We start from the raw sequence: 23,287 nt of genomic DNA on the forward strand, positions 1-23,287 counted from the left end.
ACTATGGCAATTTTCCAGAGGGGTTAGAATTTGGATCTAATTGTAGTTCCAGTACCAATTTTTGCAAAACACTTATAGACATCTCAATCAAATTTTTGTCCTTAGTCTTTGATTTAACCAAGTCTTGACTAGCTTGAGCCTAGACCGCTGCAACAACCATCAACCTTTCAACCGGGGACATCTGCCCAATGTTAATAGGTCTATCAAAAATGATGGAGATCTGTGGGAGAATTATTTTCCCTTTGTCCTTCAGAGTGTCAATTTCCATGATTACTGGGACATTATCAGTTTTCTGCTTTTCTTTATTGACATCTTCTTCCTTATCCGATGCCTTGTCCTTCTGTAATTGTCCTTTTCCAGCATCCTTTTCTTTAACGTATGCATTAGTGTCACCACTTGGTGCAATATCAACTTTTGGAGCCTCTTTTGCCTCTGCAACATTCCTTTCTATTATCTCTTGGTGGTAAACTAGAGGATTTTGACTATCTTTTTCATCAAGGGTTACATTGGCCTGGACTTCTGGATTAGCCTGTGTCTGAATTTAATCCTTTTGAGAACCTGCCTATACTTCTAGATGGGAAGTATCTTCCTTCTAAGATTCATCATCATACTTGGGGTTGATTTGAAGCTGATTGTTCTTTAAGAACTTTTTCCATATCTCTTTAGTTTCTTTCTTGACTTCCTCAACCCTACCAACCATCAGCCCGTTTACTCTATTTTTGCTTTGGAATGACATTTGGTTGGCTTGCTCCATGAGATTATCAACTTCTTCTTGAGAGATTCAAGCACTGATATTGATTAATTCACCTTCTTTCATTTCCTTATCTAATAAGCTTTCAGTTAGCCTTCTAGCATCAAGAATGTTGTATAAATCCTTTGGAATACTATGTTCTAACTCAATTAAAGATTTGGTGAAGTTATGCAAATGCAACACAACAACTTCCTCAATTTCCCTCTAATAATTCTCATCAAAATTTTCATAATGTGCACTAATATTCGTGAGATTTCCATCATTAACTATTTCATCAGTCAATTATTTTGTAGTCAATGGAGGAATAATGGTATATTTAACTTCTATCTTACCGAATTCAAGACTTTCATACATAAAACTTCCAACTTCAATTTGGTAAGGCACTCTACTCATGTCTTCCATCTTTGATGGGGATGCAGGATAATCTAAAAAAGATAATTTCATTCCAACTGTAAAAGGAACACACAATGGTCTACAGTCCTGCATATTGAACCTTTGTAATACTAAATTCACATACTTACTCTGGCCTAGCCATAGCTTTTTGTTCACTCCATCTCTTCTAATTTCCATCCCAAGAATGTGTTTTGCTACACCAAGATCTTTCATTTCAAATTTAGCAGTGAGTTGAGATTTAAGCTCTGAAATCATACCTTTCCCTTTACCAATGAATAACATATCATCAAAATATAATGCAATGTACATAAAATAATCACAATCAAATTTATAATAAATACAGTGATATGATTTAGAATGCTCAAATCCAAAACTCAACACATGTATCAAATGTCTGGTACCACATCCTTGGACTCTGTTTGATGCCATACATGGATTTCTTTAATTTACAGACCAAATTACTTTTACCTTTCACCACATAGTGCTTTGAGTGTGTCATATAAATATCCTCCTCCAAATCACCATGGAGAAAAGCAATTTTCAAATTTCCATTTGCTCAACCTCTAAATCATAAGCAACAACAATAGAAAGGAAAAATATAATGGATGTCATTTTGGAAACAAGAAAAAATATCTCACCATAATCAACACCCTCAGCTTGAGAGTAGCCTTTTGCAACCAACCTTGCTTTATAATTCTCAATGCTTCCATCTGAACCAATCTTTTTCTTAAACACCCATTTGCAACCAATAGACTTTCATCCTTCAAGCAATGGTACAAGATCCCATGTATCATTCTTTTTCAAAGCTATCATTTCTTCTTCCATAGCAATCTTCCAGGATTCTGCATCATTCATACCTAATGCCTCTTCTACAGATTTTGGTTCATCCATATTAGTATTCAAAGCAAAAATACATCTCCAATCATCAGGTGAATACCTTTCAGGTGGTTGTCTACGTCTTGTAGACCTTCAAACAATCTGAGTTGGAGGTTCTTCCTCCTCTTATGAATATTTAGAGCTAGATGAGCTCTCCTCAACTTCTTGCCTATATAGGGGTCTCGATTCAACTCTTTCAGCTATAGAAGGAAATTGAATCACATCTTCCTTTTGTCTGTTTTGGCTGCAATGTTACAGAAGAAGACTTAATTTCTCTAAAAATAACACTTCTACTATGAATTATGTTTTGTGCAATAGGGTCCCAAATCTTGTATCATTCCACACCATAGCTATACCCAATGAAGATACATTTCCTTGCTTTTTTCTCCAACTTTGTTTGTTTCTCCTTTGACATGTGTGCATATGCCTCACAACCAAAAACTCTAAGATGTCTCAATGAAGGCTTGTGACCCGACCATGCTTCCATAGGTGTTTGCCAACAAGGGCTGATGTAGGAGACCTATTAATTAGGTAGCAAGTAGTGGCAACAAGTTCAACCCAAAACTTTTGTTCTAGACCAACACCACTCAACAAAATCCTAGCGTTCTCCATCAGTATCCTGTTCATTCTTTCTACAACTCCATTTTGTTGTGGAGAATACGGAGTTGTCATCTGTCTATTAATGCCCCAGTCTTTATAGAATCTATCAAAATCATTAGAGAAAAATTCACCGCCATTATCAGTCCTCAAACATTTAATTTTCTTTCCATTCTGCAACTCAACCATTTCTTTAAATTCTTTAAATCAACTAAAAACTTGAGATTTACTCTTTAGAAAATATACTCATGTCCTTCTACTAAAATCATCAATAAATGAAACAAAATATGTGGATTTTCCAATCTAAGGAACATCTATATGACCAAACACATTAGACTGAATAAGACCCAAAACACCACAAGTTTATGAGAACTCGAGTGAAATTGAAAGCAGTTTTATTTTCCATAAATGCAATGCTCATAGAAACCAAAGTTAAGATTACAATCATTCAAAACTTCAACAAGGTTTTTATTTTTCAAGGTCCTTAGATCCTTTTCTCCAATGTGGCCAAGCCTCTGGTGCCATAACATAGTCTTCTTTGTAGGTAACTTTGCTTTTGAAGAAAGAGCACCCTTAGGTACCAAAAAGCCATTTCCATCTACTGAAGGTGAAACCCTAAAATATTCCACAAATATACTTTTTACAGAAGTTCTATTACACTCAACAGTGTGTGCGTCTAGCTTATACAAAGTGTCAAACTTGACACCTCTAGCAATTACCATAGCACTCTTAATAATCTTAAATATTGCTTCAAAAATACTACCTGAACACTCGCATCTATCAGTTTGCTCATAGATAAAAGATTTCGTTTTAAACCAAGTATATGCAATGCACTATTAATCCTTTTTATTCTACCATGAGAAAACCTGATTCTAACTTTACCTTGACCAACAATGTCTAAATGTGAATCATCACCCAAGTACACCTTACCTCCATTAAATTCTTCATATTCAGAAAACCAATCTCTATTGGCAATCATATGAAAAGATGCACTTGAGTCAATTAACCAAGCATCATTACCTATATGAGTTGCCAAAGTTTCAATAAATGCATCACCATCTTCCTTCTCAGACTCAGAATCAGAATCAATCTTCTTCTTTTTCTTCTTTTTTTCTTCTTTGTAGTCCTTATGGGTGTGACCTAGTTTATCACAATTCCAGCAAATGACTTTGGACTTTCCAGGAGATTTCAATATTCCTCTTGATTTGGACTTATCACGCTTCTCATTCTTCTTGCATTTCTCCTTAGGTCTTCCATGAACAATTAGGGCTTCCTTCAAACTATGGGATACCTTCCTTCACATCTCTTCACCAAGTAGGACACCCACCATATCTTCAGACTTCAAAATAACATAAGTACTACCAATAGACAACAATAGAATCCCATAAATTAGGCAAAGAACAAAGCAAGATCTGACATTTCTCCTCTTCATTCATCTTAACACTAGCATATACCAATTGAGCCACCAACATATTAAATGCTTCTAGGTGGTCTAGAACTCATCCATCCTTTTCCATCTTTAAGGAAAATAATTTCTACCTCAAGAAAATATGATTTAATAAAGATTTCACTTGATACATTTCGCCAAGATTGGTCCATAGTTTCTTTGCAGTGTTTTCTTCATGGACATTCATCAGAACAGAGTCTTCTAGGCACAGTCTGATTAGACCCTTGGCTTTTTGGACCATAACATCATAATGAACCACCGTAGTAGGATCTGAGGGCCTTTGGAAATTCACATCAACAACATCCCATAGATCTCGATCTATTAGCAGATCTTCCATCTTTAACTTCCACATCTCAAAATTCATTTCATTAAATTTCTCCACCTCTATTTTCCCTGATGAACTTGCCATCTGAAAATTCTTGCAACAAGGTCAAAAGTGTCTTTTGCAAAAGCTCCCACTCAAATATGGATTAATTCATAAAACCCAACAACCCACAACTGAAACCAAAGGTGATCAAGCTTTGATACCACTTGTAAGGAAGTTAAGTATCAGAACAACTTCCTACAGTAACCTTAAGAGGAGGATAATGCAAAAAACTTATCGTCACAACAGTTACAGAAAACAAAAATAGATATAATAACATTTAAATCATAACACAGTAATTTATGTGGGGAAAACCCTTTCGGGAGAAAAACCCCACACTCCAAAAGATGCCTAATATATTATTCCGCAATTAAAAATAGATTACAATATACTTGCAGAGAAAGCTCTTCGCATGAGTACCACTAATCAGAGTTTCAGAGGTATCTCAATAGCTATAAGACTCTTACACACAACCTCTATCTCACACACCTCATATATACGACAATACAAGAAACCGTCAAGCAATATTATCAAACCATTAAAACCACCCAATAAGGTGTAGCCGACCTTATCTCCCTTCTAGATAACCTATGACATGTCCCTCCCTTTTTATAGCTCATTTATATGTCCGATGTATTTTATATTTCCTATTTCAGGAGTACAAACTTTCAGGGGCCATAACTTGAGAACCATGTGTCTTATTGACAAAATGTTTGAAGCATTGAAAATCTTGCGAAGTGCTCTAGTGCTTCATAAAATGCTATTCCATTTATTACCAATTTTCAGGTAGTTTTGGGGGCCTCTAAAGTCCTTAAAATAAAATTTAAACCTTTCATTAGACCCCTCCAAAATGGAAAATTTAATATCTTCAAAACTAGCCGTGATCTTGCGACATAACTTTATCGGAATGCTTATCTAGCCAACCAGAAGCTTTAGGGAGAATTTTACACCATTTCATGCTTAAATGAAAACTTACTATAAATAGTAACCTCATCTAAATGCAAGGTTGAGACACCATTTTCCCAACAAATCTCCCACTTGTTGAACACCTTGCAAGAGCAAAGGAAGTATCAACATAATAAATCAATTTCTAGGGGCCACAAGGCCCATAGACTCCGAGCACCATCTGAACTTCTCTGTGCTCACAACATTAGTTAAAGAATTTGTAACATTCATCAAATTTTCTACTTTAACCAACTTCAACTTGCCATCTTTGACCATATCTTTGACAAAATGATATTCAACATCAATGTGCTTGGTCTGGGCATGAAATGTTGGGTTCTTAGCTAGGCAAATCACACTCTGACTGTAACAATAAACTGCCACGACTTCTTGTTTTATTCCAATGTCTGAACACACTATCTTAAGCCAAATGGACTCTTTACAAGCATGAGTAGCTATCATATACTTTGATTCAGTAGTGGACAAAGAAACCACAGCCTGTCTCTTACTCATCCAACTAATTGCACCACCAAATAAAGTACACACAGAAGCACTAGTGGATCTTCTACTATCAATATCACCTACCCAGTCTGAATCCACATAACCATGAATATAAAAGGGAAATCATGTCTCCAACTAAATTACTATGATAACACAAAGAATACTTTGAGGTACCCTTCAATAATCTGAAGACTCTTTTGACTGCATCCCAATGAATGCTACCAGGATTTGACATATATCTAGACAGAACTCCCACTACTTGGGCAATGTCTAGTCTAGTATAGACCATAGCATACATCAAATTTCCAACTTTACTTTGGTAAGACACTCTACTCACATGTGTCTTCCATCTTTGATGAGGATGCAGGACAATCTAGAGCAGATAATTTTATTCCAACTATAAAAGGAACGCACAATGGTCTACAATCCAGATAATTTTATTCCAACTATAAAAGGAACACACAATGGTCTACAATCCTACATATTGAACCTCTATAATACTGAATTCACATACTTACTCTGGCCTAGCCATAGCTTTCTGTTCACTCTATCTCTTCTAATTTCCATCCCAAGAATATGTTTCGCTGCATCAAGCTCTCATTTCAAATTTAGTAGGGAGCTGAGACTTAAGTTTTGAAATAATACTGTAGACACCTAAAACTTGCACAATGAATTAAGTGAATTTTATTCATATAATTATCCCTAATTCTTCATATTAATTAAATTAAGGTTTAATTGATATCTCCAATTTTCTAATTAGTATATTAATCAAATTAAAGATTTGACTAAATCTATTTCCTCTACCCTAACCTATTAATTAAACTAAGGTTTGATTAAGTACCCTTAGCCATTTAATTGAATAAATCTTATTTATTTAATTAAAATCCCCTTTTCCTTTTTTTGATTAAATTCAAATTTAATTGAAAATCCCCTTTTCAAATAAATAAATCATTATTTATTTGTAAATCCTCCTGACTTGCGAAATCCTACAAATGCAAGTTACATCCCCTATTTTGGCTAAAATAAATCTTTTTTGACCAAAATTACCTATTTTCCCTCACCTACTTGCAAAATCCTACATACCCCTAATCATTCTTCTAGAAGCCTTCTAATCCCATTCTAATCATGTCCTATTCTCCTAATCATGTCCCATCCCTAAATTTGGGAGTCACTTCTCCAAATTTGGGGAAAGTCTTCAAAATGTGTTGAAGACTCTACCTTCTTCAACAAGCTAACTTGTTGAGTTCCCCAAATTTGTAAAAGCATTACAAATTAGCCTCCAATTTTTTCTACGTCATTTAATGTGTTGGTATTTTGGATGTGTTGCATTGGTTTTTTCATTGATGTCAACACTTTTTAACACTTCTCAACACTTATCATCACTTGGAGATCTTTGGTTATGTTCACTGACATGTTCAGTGACTTATGCACAGTCACCAATATTTGGTTCACCGACAGGTTATATTGTTCACCGACACTTGGGATGACTTGAAGACTATTTGGCTATGTCGAAGACATTGTTTGGACAATTTGTTATGGTGATTTGTTCATTGGTCTATTCGGGTTTGCATATTTGCTATTACCGGCAAATAGGTCGAAGTTATGCACCAACAAGAATATCTATTCCAGATCAACATGGCATGTTATGAAGATGATTTATTATTATTGTAAATGCACTAAGCTGACATGATGCATCGGATATTGATTCATTTATAAATGATTTTATTGTAATATCTTTATTGAGCCGACCTACTCATTTGGTCTTAGCTTTTGGTATAAATGTAAGATCTCATTTGTGAGATTGATATGGAATGTAAGTAAGGGTGAATAAGGTATATGCAAAAATAAGTAGATCTATACACGTATACATCATTTGAAGATTGAAGGAAGGTATTGAGAAGGCATATCAGAGCTAAACTGATACTGAATCTAGCATATGAAGATGCTATTTTGTGCAATATATTATCATTGGATTTAACCATCCAATTGTAGTTAGTGTGACTCCCATTTTGTGATTGAGCAGTGAGCTCTAGGTGGCTGGCCTTTCTGCATGTGTAGACTCCATATTGTACACACATACTATCTGCAGTAGTATCATCTAATTGTGGGTAAGGCTTCCCACCATGGTTTTTCCCCTTATAGGGTTTCCATGTACAAATATATGTGTTATGTGTTGTGGATGTTATTGTCTTTCTATTTCATGCATTAATCTTTACGGGTACTGCAATTATCTAATAAACTATCTACCGACATAAAGTTTGGTTTACCGATATTAAGCATTAAGATTTGGTTAAGCTAATTTTGGTTTGAATTTATTGGACAACTGATTCACCCCCCCTCTTTGTTTTCTCCGGGACCTAACAATTGGTATCAGAGTTTAGTCCTCTTTTTGCAGAAGTTTGACAGCTTGAGGAGATTCAATGTCTTCTAACTATTTCAGGAAGGACAGTCTAAAACTTGATGGAACCAACTATGGCATATGGAAGATCAAGATGGAGACACATTTGAATTGCATTGGAAAGGACATATGTAATGTTACAAAGAATGGTAATACTTCTCCTACTCAAGGTCAACCTAATCCACTAACCTTGGCTAAAGATGAGGAAAATAATTGTAAAGAAAGAGAAGCACTTTTGAGCGCATTGTCAGATCAACAAATCATGGGATTATTAGATAGATCTACTGCTAAAGCTATTTGGGACAAATTGGAAACATTGAATGAAGGAGATTCCATAGTCAAAATTGCAAAACTTGAATGCTTCCGGGTCATGTATGAAAATATAAAAATGCAAGAAGATGAAAAGATTTCTGCTTTTATGGAAAGAGTAAATGAAATTTTTTTGGGTATACAATGTTGTGGAGGAACCTTAAGTGGAGATGAAATTGTTTCTAAAGTTTTAAGAGCATTTCCACCTGCATATAAAATGAAAGTTACTGCTATAAATAAATTGAGAACAATGCCTAATACATTAGTATCTAGAGACACTCTAGTTGGAAAACTTTTAGCTTTTGAACTTGAGGAATTTGGTCTTATTTCTACAATAAAGACATATCTATCTTTTAAAGCATCAACATCATCTACAACATCATCATCAAATGAGAAATATGATTGGAAAGCCTTTTATGCAAGAGCGCTTGAAGAAATTAGAAAGGAGAATGAAAAACTAGAAGAGCTTGAAGCACTGTTTTCAAGGAAAATGCCTAAAGGTCCAATTGGAAGTAAGTATCAAGGTAAAGCACCATTTAAATGTTTTAACAGCAATAAAGTTGGTCACATGGATTCTAGGTGTCCTGATAGACATGCAAGATTGAAAGAAGAAGCTAAAAGAACATATAAGCCTAACCCTGATTATCAGAGATAGAAATTCAAGAAGAATAGAGACAAATCTTGTTATTATGCCAATGAAGGAGTCATTGATGATTCTGATGAGGAACCAACAGACAATGGATGGACTTTTGTTGCTATTGTGGACATATAAAAATGACCATATTCCTAAATGAATATTTTATGTTCATTCCTATATTTTAGTTAAATCTAATTTAACTAAATTACCGCATTTCTTTATTTAATTAAGTAAATTATTCAATTTATTTAGTTAAATTCGCTTAAGCCCTTTAGGTCATTTAATTGAATAAATCATTTTATTTAATTAAATCCTTTCTTCTTACCTTTTAATTAAATTTACATTTAATTAATAATCTACCCCAATTGAATAAATCTAATTTATTCAATTTCCCAAATTGTAACCAAATTGAAATAAAGTAATTTATTTTAATTAATTCCATTTTCCCTCACCCACTTGCATTTTCCTACATCTCCTACTTGCATCCTAAACCCTATTCCTAATTTCTTCTAGAATCCATCTAATCCCAATCAATTAACCCTAAACCCATTCATTATCCCTTTTCCCTAAATTTGAGAAGGTCACTTCTCAAATTTGGAGTAAAGTCTTCAAAAGGCATTAAAGCCTTTATCCATTCAACAAGATAACTTGTTGAATCCCCCCAAATTTGGAAGGACTCTTAAAAATTTGTATCCAAAGTCTTCAAACCATTAATGGTTAACTAACCATTAGTGGCATGGTTAAAGACTTTTTGACTAACTTAACCTCCATCTAACCCAAGGGTCTCATCAAGCATTTATTGCTTTGACCATGGTTATCCCTTTAACCTTTGTAGAAGAGTTTACCCCTTGGGTAAAAGCTTTATCCAATGGATAACCTTAACCTAACCTTAACCCTTACCCCCTAAGGTAACCATGAGGTCTTCTCAAGCATTTAATGCTTCCTACATCTCCTCTCAACCAACCTTATGTTGACAATTGTCACCATTTCATTGGTGAAAATTGAAAACATGGATTGGCAACTTTCAAACTTGACCCTTGATTAACTCTTTCAATCCTGGCCATCCATTGCCCTATTTTTGCTATAAATAGAGCTCTCATCCCTCCATTTTAAGGATCCATGCAAGCTTTTAGTATCTCATTTATGCTCAACTTTATTAACACATCTAGTCTCTCTTTGTAATAGGAATTAATCTAATAAGCATTTTAGACTATTTCCTTTATCATTAGCTTAACTCTTAAACTAGTATATCATATTAGGATAGTATTGCTACTAATCTTGTCATCTTATAATCTAGTTTATTGCATTTGTAGAATCATGCATAGATAGGATGCATTTTCATAACTAAATCAATCATAAGTATCCCTTGTTCTTGCATTTGTCATCCGTAAGCCACTTTGCTCAGTGATTTGAGAGCAAAGGGATTGGCTTGAGGGACCTTGTGAGATAGAGAACCATGGAACTAACCTTAGGAAGTTGAGTCATCCTTCATGACTCCATAACTTGCACCAAGAAGTCCCATGGGTGTGTGGACAAGCCTCTTGGAGCTTCATTTTTCACATTTTAAGTTTCATAGCCCCGCTTTTCCTACATACATTTTTGGCACCCACCATGGGGCACTACCCCATATATCAAATCGGTTTTTAAAAATAAACACTTTTGCAGGTACGGGGGAAACAAGAATTGGCGCATTGGGTACATCATTTAGCGCATCTGGTTGCTTTAGTAGTGCATTTGACTCACTATTTAGCATGTGGGACTGATTCCCTAGCACGTAACGACCCTACCTTAGCGCATCATCTTTCTATCATTTTCCTATAGGTCTCAGCGTGGGAGAAAAACAAAGTAGCGCATTTGAAACATAGTTTAGCACGTTGGGCCTTTCAAATAGTGCATCTGGATTATCTTGTAGTGTGTATAGTTTGTTCTGTAGCACATCACAGACAAAGAACAAAATTTACTTTGTAACAAAAATCAGATTTAGACTTGTAGAAGTCCACAAAGCTAGTGTTTTGCTAACTACTTGTTGTTTGCAAGATTACTGACAATTTCTTGCAGGTTTGGGAGATCATTTTATTATTATTTTTAGTTAGGATTTAAAATAGTTTGAATTTTTGTACTAACTTAGCTAAGTTAGTTAGAAGTTTGAATTCTTTTAATTTCTTATTTAAGGGATAAAATTGAACTCACTTTGTTTTGGGCTTTAAAAAGAACCACAAAAAAACATCATTTTTGCTTTTCTAGGAGAGCAAATTTTTTCAAATTGGGTTTTAAAAAGAACAAATCAATTTTTCAAAGTTTTGCAAATCAAAGGGCTTAAAAATAATTTCACCATCCTTTGGTGCATAAAAGGATCCATCTTTAAATTTTAGCAAATTAAAGAACCACACGAAGTCCAAAGGTCATTTACAAGCTTAAAGAGGGAAGATCTTCCCCTTTCGAATCGATTTACTTTGTTGACCATTTCTTTTCAATAGATCAGAAAATCATTGCCTTGAAAAGTTAAAAAGAACACCATGTTTTCATGGAGAAAAATCTCCATATAGGATTAAAAAATCATTACTTTGAAGGGTTAAAAAGAACTTGTGTGTTTTGTCTCGAAAGTGGAAGGTATATGTTCTCCCCTTAACTAGGTGATCAAAAAGCCAAACCACTCTTAAAGCTTTCTTTAATTCAAGCAATAAATCCTTTAGTAGGCCTGCCTTCTCGAGGGGTTGAAAAACTCTTAAAGCCATTTTTGGTTGGTGTGAAGGGAACAACCTAAGTGGGAAACAACTTTGAAGCCAAGTGTTCCAACCCACTATAATCAAAAGTGGAAAGTGACGAAAGTCCTTTTCAATGGTTGCGTGCAGCGATTAGCCTTCCCCCAGTATCCTTGAGATACGTAAAGCCTTTGTTCTAAAGGTTGGGAAGCCTCTTGAGGGTGTTTATCATTGATGGCCGAACAGGAAGCTTGATTACAAACCTTAGCATAGAAACTTTGAGCCGAGTCAGTAACTAGACATTTGCAATATCATAGTGTAAGGGTGGGGAAGAATCCGCCCCCAAGATTACTCACCATATATCTCCCAAGATAACTACTCAATTGTGAAGTGATTCACTTTGAGTTAATTTCTGGCAAAAGGCAAAAAAATGGGCACCCCTTAGGGGGTGACATGGCTGTTTGAGCTGACGGAGTATTGAGACTAGTGGGCTATGATATTGCTTATGACCCTTGAATAAAGAGTCTGATTGAAGTTCATGTTGTATCTAAACTTGTTGAGACATTGGGGATTTGAACACATCCTCGCATAACATACACTTTTTGTTTAGATTAGGCAAAATGGTTGTCTCTTTTGTGCCGTGCTTTCATTTATTACTTCAGGAAATCATCTATCACCACTAAAAAATAAAGGAAAACTCCCAAATTGTAGAGAAACAAACAAGTCAGGGTAGTTTAGCGTGTAAGAGAAACATCTTAGTGTGTGGCAACCATATTTTAGCCCATTAAACCTCATCTTTAGCATGTAAAGTCTTAACAGTAGTGCTTCATGAAAATCTAAAAATAAATAGTGATAGTTAGTGCATCTTGCAAATAATTTAGCATGTTGAAGCATTAGCATAGCGCGTGGAAGTCAAACTTTAGCATGTAGGGTTTAACTGATAGCGCATAGGCGGTTCATATTAGCGCATGATCTTGTGAACCAAAACTGGAGCAAATTTAGATAGTTTTAACCAGTTAGCGCATAGCAGGGGCATCGTAGCGTGTGAGGTCTTTTCGTTAGTGCTTTGAGAACATTTTGTAGCATGTAGCATGTCTGTTTTAGCGCATAGCCAAAACCAGAAAAATAGGGGGCAAAACAGAGGTCAAATTTCAAAATTTTGAGAACAATTTCACAAGCTTCCCTTCATTAGCCTGAACTTCATCAATCAGAAAACCTAAAAAAGAGTATCCAAAGCTATTTCTAAAAGCAAATTTCCATCAAGCAAAGTTGTCTAAAATCTAAAACTGGTCACATGATAAACATATCTATCCTATCAAAATCAGGAAACATCATCACAAGTAGCAAACAGGTCCTTTCAAATCAAACGGATTCTTATCCCAAAACACACTTGTTTAAAACTCCAAGTTGTAAAATCAAGTTTCCATATCAGGAAAATCTTGTATTCCAGATCATTTGATGCACTTTGTCATGAGGGGGCATCTAAACCTTCACTTTGATAAAGTAAAACTTGAGTTTCCAAAACAAGCTAAACTAAATCCAAAACAAATCAAAGGAAACCATTAATAGCTTGTGCATGACTAATCCTCATATTTTGAGAAGAAAGAATATTTATCATAACACTAAGTTGAAGAAACAACAACCAAGTCCTTCGAAATTTGCCAAAAGAAATAAATTTTTTATACATCAATCATCAACTCTTCAAATCTCATCGAACATTCCTTCGTCATATACAATTATATCTTCAAGAAAAAACAAATGAATTTGACAAGGAAACATTAAGGAGTAGAGCATTCTATCAAAAGCTAGCATTTAGCCAACAAATAGACTTTGGAGGAAAGATCAATCCAGCATTCTTTCCTGACAAGTGCATCACTTACAACATACCCAGATTTGAACCACCAACTCCTGAACAAAACATTGAAGAAGAATTCATTCCTTTTGTCACAGAAAGCTTCTACTAGATGCCTGTTGTTACTCACTCTCATCAAAACAAACAAAGAGAAATGCAATCAGAATCTAGCATGAATTGAAGATTATCAAATCCTTTCGAGCATCCAAATCTAGAGGACACCAAAATTTCTGAAGAACTTCTACAAGAATGTCAAGAAAGCGCTTCATTTCAAAGACTTGTGGAAAGACCTATGGAAAATAACAAGGAAAAATACTTACTCATGCTCACAAGCAAAGGAGTTAAACTTCCTGAAGACTTTGACACAAACATTTTTAGAACAAGATCTCAACATTACGAATATCAAGAACGACAATGCAAAGAAGAGGCATGTGACCCTGAGCAAGATATTCCTGAACAAAATATACTTGAGTAAAACATTCCTAAGGAAAACATACCGTTCCATACACCATTTCAACCTCAAATTAATGCAAGGAAAGAATTTTTACCTCAGAAAAATAATGCACCTTTGATTGCTCTTACTCAACAAATGCAAATGTTACAAAGATAAATGCAAGACATGAAACAAGGGACAATAATATGATATTCATTAAATGAAATTTGTCCTTATCCATTTGATATAATATTGAACATGGTACCTTTTCCTCCAAACTTAGACATTCCCAAATTTGACAAGTATGATGGGAAAAGTGATACCCATGATCATGTTCAAGAATTTTGTACAATGAGTCTTGAATTTGCTCATGATGACACCTATTTGATGAGGTTATTCCCAAGAAGCTTGGGAGGAAAAACAATGGAATGGTTATCCAAAATCACACCTCCCATCAGATCATTCGATGAACTAGTCAACAAATTATAACTCAATATTCCTATAACATTTGACATGCTATTACCGTATTAGACGTCTGTAACACCAAATAGAAAAACAATGAAACATTCATGGTCTTCCTTCAATGTTGGCGGTGTATGGTTTCGGGATATCCTCGTGATATACTAGAAAAGGAAAAGATGGAAATTTTCATCGACAACTTAAATAGTGAGATGAGTTACAGAATCAAACTCCAATCCATACCATCTTTTGCTAAATTGATTGAGAATGGCATCCAAGTAGAGGAGGCATGTGTCAAGAAATGAATGTTGAATTTTTTCAAAGAAGGAACGAATTCATCCAATTACAACAACCAAAACAACAACAACTTGGACAAATCCAAATTTTGGACCAGAAACAAAAACAATGGAAATGAGGGAGGAAATGAATCAAATGATCCTAAATCAAAGCAGCCCATGCTCACATTATCAGGTAATCCTCAAGCTACAAAGAATCCCAAAGGTGCTAACCCAGGCACTAACACTTATGCACCGAATACCAATCAAGATCAACTCAACACCAACAACACTAACAATACCCAAAACAATAACACAAATAGGGGACCTAATCCAAACTCATAGGATAATGCAATCAACTTTTTGAAACGCGTTTATACACCACTAGGACAATCACTAGAGTCAACATTCAGAGAACTCCTGGCAAACAAAATTATCTCTTTACTAGCAATCAACAACTTTGAACCACAAATCAAACCACCCTAGTGGAATGACTCACACTTTTGTGATTTTCATCATAACAAAGGTCATCAAACAAATGATTGCATGAGGCTAAAAAACATTGTTCAAGACATGATTGATAGAGGTGATTTAACAGTCGATGGTCTCAAAACAAATGGTGACCATGGATCTTTCAAGAATCCTCTTCCAAACTATAACAAGAATGGAGCTTCAACCTCAAACAATACACGTGGAGCTTGTATCAATCACATATACAATAAAATCATCAATCACATATCAACTGAAGACAATCAAGTCAATGTTATCACAATCAAAGACAGGCGTGAACATGAATCTGTCAATGTAGCAACCAGAGCTCAAAAATATGTCGTGAAGGGACATATGTCAACAACAAACACCATACCCAAAATTCAATATGATCTACTTAGTCAACTATGCAAAACTCCTACTCAAATATCTATACTTGAGTTGCTGAAACTTTCACCAAAACACAAAGACATATTGGAACAAGCATTATTGGAAACAAATGTACCTCAAGATCTGGATGCTAAAAAATTCCAAACCATGGTGGCTCATATGATAGGACCTCATAACCTCACCTTTTCTAAGCATGATAATATCTCATTAAGCCATCCACATAATACTCCACTCCATATTGAAGTCATAGTCTATAAACACCAAGTAAAATGAGTATTAATAGATGGAGGAGCTGGACTTAATATATGTACCTTAAAACTTATCCATGCATTAGGCTTCTCTGAGGAGTTTATTGATCCATGCAATAAAATCACCATAAAGGCATATGATGATGAGGAAAGATCATCTAAAGGAACAGTGGTGTTGCCGATTTAGGTAGGACCGATACAAAAGGATACTATGTGCTAGGTCTTAGACATAGACCTCACATACAATATCTTATTAGGTCGACCCTGGATACATGAAATGCAAGCAGTACCCTCCACATATCACCAGTGTGTCAAATTTCCCTATAATGGATAGGAGGTTTCTATATCAGCTAATCATAATCCATTTTAGCATTGTAATGCTATGGGGGCAGCCCAAGACAACTTGGTTCCGCATAATAGAGAGAAACTAAATTCCTTAGCACAAGATCTTCAACAAGAAAAGTCTAAATCATTACCTAGAGATTTCAAGCAGAAAATGAAGATCAAAGAACAAGGCATGGAAGAATACTCTTTGGAACCCATGTGTTTGGCCAACTTACCAACATCTCCTAGATCTCATGGTTTACCTACAACATCAACACATCAAGCAACTCATCCCATCACCAAGTTTGATGGCACATTTATCCAACTTGGCACTCTAGCACATTAATCAGAGGAAAAGGACATCCTTAGTTGGCTATACAAAGATGAGGAAGAAGACAGAGTAGCTACTATGGAAGTAGCCATATCGACACACCTGTATGGAAAAGGCTACTTAATCATGCAATGAATGGGATACAATGGCAAAGGACCTATTGGAAAACATCAGGAAGGCGTCACATGACCATTAGATCCTCCTTCACAATTTAGTAAAGACAAAAAGGGATTGGGCTTTGAACTCACTCTACTACCAAAGAGAGCACCACGCAAACATCAAAAACCTCAGTGGAAAGAAAAGAAGTACAAAGAAGATTCCTGGCAAGAGGCACTATTTGAGTCAGCTGAGACAATATGCAAAGAATGTGAATATCAAGAACAAAAGCACCATCAAGAGAAGCCCATCATTCAAAAGAAGGCAGCATCTACAGAAGTCCAACATATTCAAGAACTAATATCTAGCAAAAGGGAATCATCTCTTGATTGTATCATTCTTCCTTGAGAAGAGACAATATATGAACAAATGCAAAAAGTGGAAGTAGGATCGGACCTAGAATCAGAGAAAACTATCAAACTTGTATCAATCATCAAAGACTTGTTCTCACCATACAACATACCAGTTAGCAACATAGATAGAATCTAGGATGATACTTCTGAGACTGATTCCAATGAATATGAATGGGGCAGTTGTTCTAACACTACTGAAGATATTTGTGCAAAAGACAGTCGTACACCCTTCTCTCACGAAGAATGCAACATAAAATCTAGACCACTTGAATTTGGTCCACAAAATATCTATGACGCTAAGGAAAATGAGCAGCAACATTATGTGCAAGTCTATATGGAAAATGATACCATGAAAGACCTTGATGAGATCCTTAACTTCTTTAACACCCAGGCCAACCACGATGAAACTTCCATCCTAAAACTTATAGCAGTCGAACTTGATCCACCTAATGACTCCTTGCCACTTGTATTTCCAGACCTCATAGATTGGGATGAACCTAAAACTCAAGATATACCAATTTTTCCAAATTATGAATCCATTATCCATTACTTATGCACCGTTAACCCAAAAACATACTCTACCAGTGAACAAAGGAACAATGTCTACAACTAGGGGAGTGCCAAGTCTCTCAGTCGCAAAAATGAGCAAGATAAAAGATCTACTGCTGAAAACTAGTCAATGGTAGCAATAGATCATACAAAAGTAAAAATAAAGGACGCATCTGAGGGTGAAAACCTTTTTAAGGCACCTAAAGATGGGAGACTTGACACTCTTCCTGAGCATTATCATGAGCGATCACCCATATTGATTGAGCCCACTTAATCAATCAACATTGGTACTACAGAAGCAGCCAAAAATATACACCTTGCAGAATCTCTGATAGAGGAAGAAAGATCATAATTTATTAAATTTTTTAAAGAAAAACAAATCAATTTTGCTTGGTCATATGTAGGTATGCCTGGGATTGATCCACAGTTAATCATGCATCATTTATCCATTTCTCTAGGAGCTAAACTAGTCAAGCAAAAACTAAGAAAGATGAATCCACATGTAGCACTCATGGTGAAAGATGAGATGAAGAAATTATTACATGTTGGATTTATCCGACCCATCGACTATGCAAAATGGATTTCCAACATCATACCAGTATCAAAACTAGATGGCAGTATCAGAATATGCACTAATTTTAGAGATGTCAACAAAGCCCGTCTGAAGGGAAAACAATGACCTGAGGGAAGCGGCCAAAGCAATGATGCTCTTGGTGTAGAATGCTAAGGAAACTATGAAGAGTTTTTGATTTTCTTGTAATGTTGGGCTTGGAGTCAATTTCTTGCTGGCCTCTTGCTGTCCTTTTCTCTGCTGCTAGTTTTTTCGCTGGTCTTTTGTAGTTGTCTTGTTTTGTTTCCTTCTTGAATATCTTTCGATTGTAATTCGGTTTCAGGTCCCTTAAAACCTGTTTTTACTTAATCAAAAACAAAGCTTGTCCAAAGGATGACTTTCCTTTGCCTAGTATCGACATAATTGTAGACCTCACAACAAGCCATGCAATGCTATCACTAATGGATGGTTTTTGAGGCTATAATCAAATCAAGATAATCCCAAAGGATCAAGATAGAACAACATTTACCTATCCATGGGGAACGTACTGTTGGAATGTCATGCCTTTTGGCTTAAAGAATGCAGGAGCAACTTATCAACAAGCAATGACAATAATCTTTCATGACATGATACATACCTTCATGGAAGACTATGTGGATGATTTACTAGCTAAATCCTTCACCTGAGCAGAACATCTAAGCATCTTAGAAAATATTTTTGATAGATTGGAAAAATTCCAAGTCAGGCTCAACCCTAAGAAGTGTCTCTTCGAGGTTACATCAGGCAAGTTACTAGGCTACATAGTTTCAGCTAAAGGTATTGAAGTGGATCCAGCAAAGGTACAAGCCATTATGGAGATACCACCACCAAAGAACATCAACCAACTTAGATCTCTACAAGGATGACTCCAATCAATTAGGCGATTCATCGCTCAACTAGCAGATAAAAGTCTCCCATTCAATCATTTGCTACATAAAAATGTACCCTTCATATGGGAAGCCAAATGTGAAGAATCCTTCTATCAAATCAAGCAATATCTAATGAACCCACCAGTTCTAGTACCACTGATAGCAGGGAGGCCACTCATTCTCTATATTTCAACAACAGATATATCATTGGGGGCATTGTTAGCACAAGAGGATCAACAAGGCAAGGAGCAAGCTATCTATTACATCAGCAAGACATTGAATGGATATGAACTCAACTATACGTTCATTGAGAAAGCTTGTCTAACAGTGGTATTTGCCTCTCAAAAATTCTGGCACTACATGCTAGTTCACACAATTAAGCTAGTTGCAAAAATTGATCCTCTCAAATATTTACTCAGTAAAGCAGCTCTTACAAGCCGATTGGCTAAATGGGTCATGATTCTCAATGAGTTTGATATCCACTACATAGAATGAAGGGCTATCAAAGGACAAGCAATTGCAGATCAACTAGTAGAAGCACCACTATCTAGAAAATAAATTATGGAGATCAAATTTCCAAATAGAGATGTTCTTTCTATCTCCACCAAACAATGGACCTTATATTTTGATGGATCTTACATGCAACATGGCTCGAGTGTTGACATTTTGTTCGTCACCCCTGAAGGACACATTGTACCAAGATCATATAGGCTTATGTTTCCATGCAGGAATAACGTGGCTGAATATGAGGCATTGGTTATAGGCATCAAACTAGCCATAGAATAGAGAATCACAAAATTAAAAGTCTATGGAGATTCACAACTAGTCATCAATAAAATCAACAATGACTATCAGACAAAGGATGATAAGCTACTACCATACAAGTGGATGGTGGATAATTTCAAACAATATTTTGTACACATCACTTTTGAGCAAATACCAAGGTTGGACAACAAAGCAGCTGATGCAATGGCTACTATCGCTTCACTACTACAAATTCTAGAGCAATAGGGTCATTACAAGTTTCTGGTAGAGAAACTATTTTCCCCAACCTATGATCATTCTGAATCCCATGTTATCTATGCCTTGACCGGTTTTGATTCTCCATTATATGGACCGATATACGATTATCTTAAGAGCAATATCCTACCTAGGTCTAGATGGTACTGTCCTTCATTGTCTTGATCGTAATGAATCTGACTCCGCTTTACACGAGATTCATGAAGGTATCTGTAGCACACATTCAAGTGGTACTAATCTTGCTAAAAAGCTTCTAAGAATGGGATATTACTGGCCAACAATGGAAAAAGACTCTTATCATTTTGCAAAGAAGTGTCCTAAATGCCAAATCCATGGCAATCTTATACATGCACTAGCATAAGAACTGCAGCCATTCACGACATCCTGGCCCTTCTATCAGTGGGGACTAAACTTGGTCGACAAAATTCATCCTTCATCTTCAAATGGACTAAAGTTCATTATAACTACAACATAATACTTTACCAAGTGGAGAGAAGCAATCCCCATGACCACCGTGACTGGGAAACAAATTGCCTCTTTCATACTTAATTATCTAATATGCAGATATGGCATTCCAAGCTCCATCATCATAGATAATGAACAACCGTTCAAAAACCAAGATGTATGAGAACTATGTGAAAAATTCAAAATCCAACATCATTTCTCTACACCTTACTATCCACAGGGGAATGGTCAGGTAAAGGCATCCAACAAAACAATATTGAAAATCCTAAAGAAAATAGTGAATGATGCAGGCAAAGATTGGCATATACAACTCAATCCAACACTTTGGGCATATAGAACTAGCATCTACACACCTACAGGGGCCACACCATATTCATTGGTATATGGATCAGAGGCAATTTTACCCTTGGAGGTAGAAATTCCATCTCTCAGAGTCTCTTTGAAAGGCTTAATCCCAAATGAAGAGTATCGAGTTAACTGACTACAAGAGCATGAACTTCTAAATGAATGACACCAACATGCCTACACTCATCTCAAAACATATCAGAAATGCATGTGCAGGAGCTACAACCATAAGGTCATTCCCCGAATCTTTAAAAATTGGTGAACTAGTACTCAAAGAAAATCCTAGAAATTAGCAAGATTGGGAAAAGAAAGGGAAATTTGAACCCAACTGGTTAGGTCCCTATGCCATCATATCAGCCTATGGATTAGGCACCTATCAACTAACAATTTCAGAAGGAGATGTGCTTGATGAACCAACTAACAACATACATCTGAAGAAATATTATTGTAGACACCTAAAAATGGTCAATGCTTGCGGAGTCATACTTTAACATTTGCGCATTGCCTCATTTTAGGTTTTTGCATCGCATTAACATTTTCTCCTATGTCACGCATTTGGTCTTTATCATTTGCGAGCATCGAGTCATTCTTCTACATTCTTCATTCATCTCACTCTCAAATTTGGTCTTGTCGACAACAATCTTCAGTCATGATTTTGGTCGATCTTTGTCCTTGTCAATCTTGTCATATTGCGATCAATTCGTCATCGATCCTTGTCCTTTTCAATCATGTCAATTTGGTCAATTTGTCATTGATTTTTGTCAACCAATCTAAATCAAATCATTTATCAACACTGGTCATTTATAAATTCAAAATCATGATCGAATCGATATCAACTATCCTTTGTCAAGACCTAATTGTCATCCTTGCATTTCTAATTCATCTTCCAAGGTTTTATGATTTGTTCATTTAATCTTGTTTGGCATTTTCCCTCTAGATTAAATAATTTATTTATTTATCCTAAGTCTTCTTGTCACAATTAAATGTTTATTTAATTGGCTAATTAATTCCTCCTATTTTTGTAAATTAATTAATGAATGAGAAATTATTAATTAATTTACCTATTTTTCATCAATTTCCTAATTTCCAAGTCATCATTTCTAACCTAATTTTCTAAATTCTCCTAAATTCCTAAAATGTCTATTTCTATTTCAAATTCTTGTCATAAATATTTGCATAGCAATTTGTCATAAATTGTCATAAATTGTCATAAATCCTTGCATAGAAATTTGTCATAGACATGTCATAATTTTGCTATTCTTGATTTGAATTTCCATTCGAATCATTATCATGCTAATTTGATCTTTTTCTCCAATTTCTCTATAAATTGGATGAATTTCTTCAATCAAATCCCTAATAATCCCCTAATCAGACTATTGAATTTCTAATCACTTTGTCAAATCACGCTTCGAGTATTCTTGTGTCAATGTCAATCTTTCTTTCATATCATGATCATGCACTAGTAGGTGAGATCCACAAACAAACAATTTGGAGAAGAAAGAAGAACAATGGAGCCACATGGAAGAAGCATTCAAATCATACCTTTGGTTTGCATAATCTTTAGTTTTGAATGTTTTTATTTCATGTCTCTATTGAGTGTTTATTTAATTGGCTAAAATTCTCCTAAATTCCTAAAATCTCTATTTCTATTTCAAATTCTTGTCATAAATCTTTGCATAGAAATTTGTCATAAATTGTCATAAATTGTCATAAATCCTTGCATAGCAATTTGTCATAGACATGTCATAATTTTGCTATTCTTGATTTGAATTTCCATTCGAATCATTATCATGCTAATTTGATCTTTTTCTCCAATTTCTCTATAAATTGGATGCATTTCTTCAATCAAATCCCTAATAATCCCCTAATCAGACTATTGAATTTCTAATCACTTTGTCAAATCACGCTTCAAGTATTCTTGTGTCAATGTCAATCTTGCTTTCATATCATGATCATGCACTAGTAGGTGAGATCCACAAACAAACTATTTGGAGAAGAAAGAAGAACAATGGAGCTGCATGGAAGAAGCATTCAAATCATACCTTTGGTTTGCATAATCTTTAGTTTTGAATATTTTTATTTCATGTCTCTATTGAGTGTTTATTTAATTGGCTAAAATTCTCCTAAATTCCTAAAATGTCTATTTCTATTTCAAATTCTTGTCATAAATCTTTGCATAGAAATTTGTCATAAATTGTCATAAATTGTCATAAATCCTTGCAT

This window comes from Cryptomeria japonica, chromosome 4 (assembly GCF_030272615.1).
Source record: "Cryptomeria japonica chromosome 4, Sugi_1.0, whole genome shotgun sequence".
NCBI classification, from domain to species: domain Eukaryota; kingdom Viridiplantae; phylum Streptophyta; class Pinopsida; order Cupressales; family Cupressaceae; genus Cryptomeria; species Cryptomeria japonica.